At 39.6% G+C, this 8,733-nt stretch overlaps 1 protein-coding gene and 1 long non-coding RNA gene across 2 annotated transcripts in view; both read right to left on the bottom strand.

Annotated features, from left to right (window-relative positions):
* The window catches only part of LOC116185460, a 17,630-nt gene extending 9,187 nt beyond the window's left edge, over window positions 1-8,443 (bottom strand). The window contains exons 1-2 of the long non-coding RNA XR_004150315.1: window positions 8,300-8,443; window positions 2,347-2,353 (exon numbers count right to left, since the gene is read on the bottom strand). This is a non-coding gene — a long non-coding RNA (uncharacterized LOC116185460). The remainder of the gene's footprint in view (window positions 1-2,346; window positions 2,354-8,299) is intronic.
* The window catches only part of LOC102679244, a 171,365-nt gene that overhangs the window by 19,340 nt on the left and 143,292 nt on the right, over window positions 1-8,733 (bottom strand). The window lies entirely within an intron of this gene.

Below are 8,733 nucleotides of genomic sequence, written 5' to 3'. Positions count from 1 at the left end.
GAGCGGAGGAGCGCACCTATGGCCACCGGCGGACCTTCGTGCGGTCGCCGGTTTATCTGCAGGAAATCTACTCTTGTAGGCATGCCAACGGATCTGGGCGGCGGCGCGCGGGTGTGCAGGGGCGCGGTGGCGGCCCTCACGGGGGCCTGGTGTCCCCCGTGGAACCGCAAGCCACCGCCGCCACACTACTGTGGATCCGCGGCGCGGAGAAGCGAATGGCAGCGCCGCGGATAGAGTAGAACAGCGTGCTACCAGCGGGGGATCGCGGCCCCGATACAAGATACTGCCACGTGTTACACGGTGTTCGCCACCAGAAGAAACGCTCGCCTCTCTGTGTCCCCCTCCTCCCAACGGTGGAACCCTCCCCCCTCTCCCCCTCTCACCCGTACCCTTTGGTGGCTCTTTCGGTGGTAGCCCGGATATCCAAGTGGTAGCCCCGTGTTGCCCGGTTGACCACCTCGAACAATGCGCCTCCAACCTCTTCCGGGTGTTTGAATAATGGCCGCAAGGCGACCGGGACACGGTGCGCTCTCGCGCGTTCAGCATTCCTCGGTTGGGCTGGGTTCGCTTCCCATTCGTTGGATGATAGTCTTCCTTCGCTTCGTCTTGGTTGAAGACCTTGTAGATCATTCGTTCGAGTTATTTTGAATTGAACAATACTGGATAACGTTCTCATCGAGACACTACTTTAACGTCGATTAAGTAATGATTATTTATCTGAGATGATTTTTGAGGAAATACATCAGTCTTTTAGAGTCAAAGCTTAAAAACGAATTATCTATCTTACTTCCTTTGATCAATTCATTTAATCGTGTTGTATTCGATATTCCATTTCTTCAAACTTTTAGAATCAAGATCCACTTGTTCACTTTCTATCCCACTTATAGACTTCACTCGCAGAGCTCGTTTAAATTGAATTTTACGAAACAGTCGATGTATATCGCTCCTTCGAAAAGAAAAGGATCCACGAGGAGTGTTAATATAAGTGATGTTCAACTTTCTTCCGCGTGTTGTCATTAGTTCGTCGCCTGTTTCGTTTATCTCGGCGTTTCATCCCTGGAATAACCTCGTTTCTTCTCTCGCGATCTCGGTGGCGGTTATCGGCCGACAATCGGCATACATAGCGCATACGCACACGCGTGTACTCGCTTTCCAGATGCCATTCGAGATTACGCAAATGAACGAGGACGATGCGCCTTCCACGGTGGGATAAAAGAAGGAGAAAAAGAAAAATGGCGGAGCAAAGGAATTGAAATGTTCGCGGGAAGAGACACCTAGCGGCGACAACCAGCCCTTTCTTTATCGGCGAAGCAGCGAGTTCATCGATAAATGAGAGGTTTCAGCAATAATCTACCAATTAAATGGTTTGTGCTGTCAACGCTTAAAATTAAGACCAACACCAGATGCTGTCATCTTGCCACGATTATTACTCTGCTTTCCTCTCGAACGCGAACAGTCGAGAGAAATTTCAATATTTACGTTAGAGGATGAAGTTTTATAATCTTTTAGAAGATTTTAGAAAGAAATAGCAAATTTTTATCTTCCTTCATTACATTCTTCATCTTAATCGCGAAACTAGTCATAAATAAATATCGCTGATCATAAAATCTCACTCAATAACAAAATTATAAAATTTCACTAACTAATTTATCTCTGGCACCAAAATCAATCGTTCCTTCAAAATGCCATAAAAATTAACATATTGCAGAAAGAAATTCAGAATCAGAGAAACACAAAAAGAAGAAAAGAAGAGAAACTTTTATCCAATTTATCATAGCTTTTCTAAACTCGAGTCAACGTATCAAAATCTATTTCCCAATATATATTATTCTTTCCTATTATCGCATATTCCGTACAATGGCCGTCATCCTGTTGTGCCCAGAGGGGTTATTCATCCATTTCCATCGTATTAGAAATTACGCGTTTAATATCTTTGCTTGGTCTCCCATAAAAGTCAAGAAGAGCGTTCACAAGAAACGAAACGCAAAAGTGGGAGGGGAAGTTACATCGATCACGTCCTTTTCAGAGAGTGACATTTAATACCGTGGGTGGTGGGCGCCACGCCAAGAGAAATGTCATGGGGCATGTAACGCCGGCAGCGAGAAAAATCCAGCCAGACTATGACATAAATTTGTCAGTCGAGCGATTCCAACCGGGCAGAATGATACATTCAGATCGTTTATCATTTGGTATCGTTTTACGTCTAATTTCATTTTCCTTGTTAAGCAATATAGCCACATCCGATTAAGCATGCGACATTGTTTGATGCATTGTAAACGATAAATTAAGATACTTTATTATACAAATTAGTCGTTTGGAAATTATGCGATGACTCGTTCATTTTACACGTGTACTTTTTTTTTCTTTCTTTTTTCTTTCTTTTTTTTTTTTTTTTAATTTATTACCGATTAACTTAACTTTTCACTTCTCCTTCAATTTATTGTATTCCCTAAGTGTCACGTGAAATGTATGAAGAATAGGTTATGCACGATTCAATTATAATTTATGATAATTAATCGTATTAAAGATTGAAATTTAATTAATTATGACGTTATATTTTTCAAGGATGATTTTATTACGAGCGGAAGAAAATACGAATAAAAGAAATTTTTTCACTTTTAAATTATATCCTCACATTGACATTCACGTTCCCCAAACGGCTGCAACAACTTACAAATAAAAAATTATCCTTATCCATCAACAACTTTACAACCAACCTCCATAATATCACATTCCTATTTATCTCCCCTAATTAGATTTAATAATTTAATAGCAGATGTCGAGAGCGTGCACTTTTACAACGTCGTAATTCACACTGACAGCCAGTCAAATGAAAAGCTCGTTTGATCGACGCACGCCGAACGAAGTTTTAATTGCGATCAAAGATGAATAGGGGAAGACGTGTTTACCCAACGAGATCTAGCGGCAAGGGCATCAACTACAACCGATTCGCGGTGTTCCCGTTCAATGATTTTTCATTGGAGGAAAATGTGAATTGCAAACGATCTCATTACTCGTCGCCAAGTATCGATGTTGGCATACGCGCGATAGCATAAACGACTTTTACGATCGTGAAATTTATATTGGCGACCCGAATGGAATTTTACGAGTTCTCGCCGTGTGTGTCTTACAAATTGCTTTCCCCTCTGGCTAATAACCTCGATCGCTCGTTCACGCGATTCTTATTTCTATACCGCTCTTTTGCTGTTAATCGGCGAAAAGAATTCTGGTTACTCAGGTAATTGTATCGAAAACTTATTCCGTTCACGTGAAGTTCCGTTCCGTTCACGAGTGTGAGAAATATCGATACAAACAAGTTTAATGGGATAAGAAAAATTACGTTTGTAATTCCTTGCCTTCGAGAACATTTTCTTTTCTTTTTCTTTTTCTTTGTCTTCGAGGACAAATTTATTAAAGCTTTCCACATAAATACGCGTTGTTCAATGATTGTGTAATCGTCGTTGCAATACATACACGGACGCCATCTATCGTCGAAAAAAAATTCTAACCTTTACTTGAGTCATATCGATAGTTAAATTCGATTTCACAAGTATCCAATTTTTATTGTAATAGTCAGTTAACAGCAAGTTTATCGATATTTTTTTTTTTTTTATTTCATCATTGTCATTCTCATTGTGACGTCAAGTATATCGATTTTATTGTTTTACGCAAATGTAGAAGATGCTGCGAAAACGATACAATTGCACAGTCGCACACGAGAATGATGTAACAGCCGCTCCCACATACGTCTATACATCACGCGAGTCCCGCGAGAAATGGATATACATATAAAACCGCCTTTCCAATACGCCGTTTGCAAACCACCAGGCTACCGAAGTGAGATATTAACTGTCCAATTGGTTCACGCTAGATCGCGCTTTGCCGCATTTCAATGAACGCAATTTGATAGTCGACGAATGGCGTGCCAGGATTTATTTAACGTGGTAATTGAAAATTGAGAATTTCACGGAGATTTGAAATATGGAAAAATTATTAAGTTTTCTTTTTAAATTTGAAATTATTTTTTTTTATGCATTTATGTCACAAAGCATCAATTATCTTTTTGATATTTTCTGAAACGAAAATAAAATTATTTCAACATCTACAAATGGTTGTTCTAATTTTATTTAAAATATATGAAAATCTATATAATTGATGAATTATATAAAATATTGCTGACTAAAAAACAATGTAATTTTAAGTTTCCTTGTAATCTTAATTTCAATCTTATTTTTTTCTTTTTTTTGTTTTTGATAATAGATCGATAAATTCAAAGGAATCGTTTACAAGGTCTCTTAAAGAAATACTTTAAAAAGAAACGAAGAGAATCGCGAGGACTTTTCGTTCGCCATACTTACACGATAGACTTTACCGGATTAAGAGAGAAGTATATGGCAAAAGGTGTCTGTGGGGCAAGGTGACAACGACGCGTCACTCGAGAAGCTACATCAGCCAACTGGTACACAGCACCGCTAATGAGACAGCTGCCCTTTTCGCGAGTGAATCGCCCATTTCGCGTGTAATAAGCTTACGCTTTGTCCTTAGTCTGAGTCACATCATAAGACACACGTGTTACTATACCGCAACGTTATTTGTAAATTATCCTCTCGACAAGTATAGTTGCACTTCGGTATAATACAATTTTTTGGCGAATTCTTTTTTTCTTTTTGGGAAATTTTAAAATAAATTGCATATCCGAATCTCGTCTCTTCTACGATAAGTGAATAAAATTAAAACAATTTCTTATTAAAAAGTATTGCAAGGTTACTACTCCACTAATAGATTTATAGGTTAGGTTTCCTGTGTTTGTCAAAAATTATTGCCAAGCCAATTCGAATGATAGATTTTTAAATAAAAATTAACATATAAATAGTTTTTTAAGAATTTAAAGAGTAGAAAGAAAGAGAAAGAATATTTTGTAATCGAAAAATAATGAAATTTGACTGTTTGAAATCGAAGACTTCGATAATGTTTCAACCAACCATATTGTAACAAAAAGTATAACAAAAATTCTTCATCCTAATATTTTACATTATTTGCATGAAACGCGAAAAGAATTTTCTTTCCAAACTGTTCCTGAAAGGTATCATATACCACTTTTACGTTCAACTCGCAGATCTATGGCCACATAACTTTCTTAGGTCGGAACCCGTACTTTCAGCCAAAGTGGCCATTCGAGAGGGAGCTGTCTCGTTTTATGATGCATTCCTAACCTGGCGCGGAACGTAGAAGAAGATTGTTCTTTCTCGTTGTTTAACTGCGAAATCGATGCTCCTACCTCTGTTCCGCGCCATTCCCATAGATCTAATCCCTTGCCACAAGGCAAGGTTACGACGAGGAAAACTTTTCCTCCGCGTGTTATATGTATGTACACACGGAGAAAGGGAGAAATATTTTTCCTCTGCGTAATTCAGCAGGCAACTCGGAAAAACTGCGGCCCGAGTAATTGGCCAGTTGAACAGCGTTATTGTTGGCGAGCGTATTGCGCGCACTTTGCGTGCGTCCGCGATTTCAAGGAATTATAGTTGCAGCCCCGGCTAATTTATCTCTCGCTTCAAGCGTGCATTACCTGTTTCTGCTCCTTCTTCTTCTACCGAACAGATCGACATCGCGTCGATTCGGATGATAGTAATTAACAGTAAGAGCGTTTTATTATTATCATTGAAGATGTCGTGCTTGACATCAGAATCGACGATAAATCGAAGAATAGTTATTGCCGCGTAATATTCAATGAAGATAATGAGCTAATATTAGTTAATAGTCGAATTTCTTTAACGATATATACTTCTTCCGTTCAATCTGTTATTCAATTTTCATTCCATTTAGGAATTTATTGTTCATAAATTCATATTTCAAAGAAATACGATGGAAGCGAAATAAAATCAAATTATCACGATTTATTAATCTTTTAATTTCCTATACTTAAGTAAAGGAAACAAGTTTTTATCTGGCACGCCATTCATCTTCTATTTAACTAAAAAAAAGAAAAAGAAAAATATTATCTCGCGTAGTATAGATGGCGCTCTACAATATTTCGTATACTTCTCATGTCACATAAATACGCATTGCCCGCGTCCGTCGAGTCGTCAGACAAAATGTATTAATCTTACAAATCGTAATAATGATCCATTGCTCATCCGCCATATTGGGCCTTACACTTTTAACGGCGACTTCGCGTTTATCCATGCGCACTCCATCATTTCGTATCTTCAAACACGATCGTATTTCATCGTTCAATGCCACCATATAATATAATAAAATCGCAACGACAGCCCTCACCTGCACCGGGCCCAATCCGCGTATCCCACGAACAAATTTCACCCAACCGATCCGATAAAGCCGATATCCTATCCCTGCATATACCTTCGTCGAACAAGCACAATCCATGTGTGTATCCATTAAAAGGATCCATCGTGAAAGAATCGCAATGTACAAATGTTCCACGGACGAAACAGGGCCCGAGGGGTGGCGAGGCTCGACCGCAGGAAACCGCGCGTCGATGAACGCGTCTTCAGAGAGCGGCGGAATAGGAAAAGCCGACCTGCGAGAACGAGAAACGGTCCGTAGGAACCGGACGAAAGGGAGAGCGAGAAAAGGAAGGAACGAACGAGGTAGAAGGATCGAGCAGGGGTCGAGGGTTCACCGATCGTTCGTGTTATGATAGGCCGCGGGCCCAATAAAAGCACACGCTGCTAAAGAAAGAAAGGAAGAAAGAAAGAAAGAAAAAAAGAAAGAAAGAAAGAAACTGTATAAACAGAGAAGAAGTACAGGACAAAGTAGGAGAAAGAGGGAGAAAACTAAACGGAGTCTACACGCGGAATTAGAAGAGGAGAAATGGAGATGGGAAGATGAAAGAAGGGGAGAGAAATGAATGATGGATGTGCACAGGGACGAAAAGGAGGAAGTGCAGGGTAGAGTAAAGAGAGAGAGAGAGAGAGTAACAATACGAACAGAGAGAGAAAGAGGGAGGTGCGCGTGTCGAAGCAGATGGAGAAAGATGGCGAAAGTGAGATAAATAGAGAGAGAAGGAGAGAAAGACAGGGGAGGGTAAAAAAAAGAAAAAAAAAGTCAATCGGACCCCTCCATTACCATACGTTATTGGCCGGCTTCGCGACGGTCAGTGTTTGCCATAACTCCAGATAAATAAACCCCAGGGGCAGATAAATCTGCGTGCACGCCGCCGCGTGTATAATGCAAATGCAATCATGTCCGCGATCCCACCGGTCCCACGGACCTTAAAACTTGGCCCCTTAAGAGCCCTTGCCTATAAAGGGCACGCAACCGAACCGCGGGGCGGATTTACAACTTGGGCTCGGAGCGACACGGTGTTATCCTGTGCAACCGAAAGAACAAAGAGTGTGAGAAAGAGAAAAAGAGAGAAAGAGAGAAAGAGAGAGAGAGAGAGAGAGAGAGAGAGAGAGGGAAAGGAAGGAGGGAGATGATCTGGCTTTGAAAGTAATTAAGATAAAGGGGCAAAAGCGTATTGCGTGAGCGGATTTTTCGGGATAATTTTGAAAGATTGCGTTTGGAATTGCGCACAGATTCGCAGTCGGGGAACTCGTTCCAGCAAATATTTCATCCTAATGACTATAATTTGTATCGAACGAGTTCGAAAGAATATTCGATTGGAGCAACGCTTATCGTGGAATCATATTAACCGAGGATACCAAGTTACACGAAACACGGAATTGAGAGAGGAACGGTATACACCGGGGCCGGTGTATCTGCCGATTGTATCGTTCGATGAAACGATTTATGGGTAATTATCGGTCGGACAGATTTTATTGGGACCACTGGTTTTTCGATGATGCAACGCTCGTAATGTCTCGATTTCTTCAATCCTTCGATCTGTATCAGGGCAAAAAACGCTTTTGTTCGTCAATTATACGGCTCCCTTTCTCCTTCGTTGGACACGAAACTGTTGGGTATTAAAATTGAAACGATGCGTGTGGAAACCCGTGAGAATGAACGAAAGTAAGAGTTGTCAGCGTGAACGTGACATTTATCTCGATTATGTGTGTGTAAGAGAGAGAAAAATAGAAAAAGAGAGAAAGAGAGAGAGAAAGAAAAGAATGCTTCGATTCTATTTCGTTTGCGAGAAGATCGTATCTATCGATATGCCCAATGATTATCTCGCAACAATTGCTTTGATTATCTTGCTACGAGGGAATAAAGATGTTAAGCCGATGGAGATTTCGTGATTGAGTGTTGATAAAAAAATTGTACTACATTATTTTGAAATTATCGCATGATGTTTGAAATGCGATTGAAATAAAATTAAATGTAATTGAAACGGGACCTTTATTAGAATCGGTGGCGACTCCAAGCGATAGAATAGATACTAAACTGCAAGTCTTGTTTGTAATTTGAGGTTATGTTTCGAAATAAATCATATATTCTTGATAGATAAATACGTAATATCTATAAGATTACTTGAGAATTTATTTTCTCTATTTATATTATTTTCTCTTTTTTTCTACCTCATATCGTTAAAAGAAAATTCTCTTTACCGTTATACACCATATGTACATTAGTACATTATAAATTAATGAAATAGAAATTTCCAACTGTTCGCAATGTAAACAAATTATCAATCCACATTTCGCTTACAAGGGAAAAAAGAGGGAATATATTTCATTTTCTCGATCGAAATATGAAAGTAACTATCTTAATAATTTGATGGACTCTAAAAATATTTATCCTCCGTTTAATTTAATTTAATCTTCCACAACA

This window comes from Apis dorsata, unplaced genomic scaffold, assembly GCF_000469605.1.
Source record: "Apis dorsata unplaced genomic scaffold, Apis dorsata 1.3 scaffold_188, whole genome shotgun sequence".
Lineage (NCBI taxonomy): Eukaryota > Metazoa > Arthropoda > Insecta > Hymenoptera > Apidae > Apis > Apis dorsata.
Note: the sequence above shows the minus strand (reverse complement) of the source record. Positions and strands in the feature narration are given on the sequence as shown.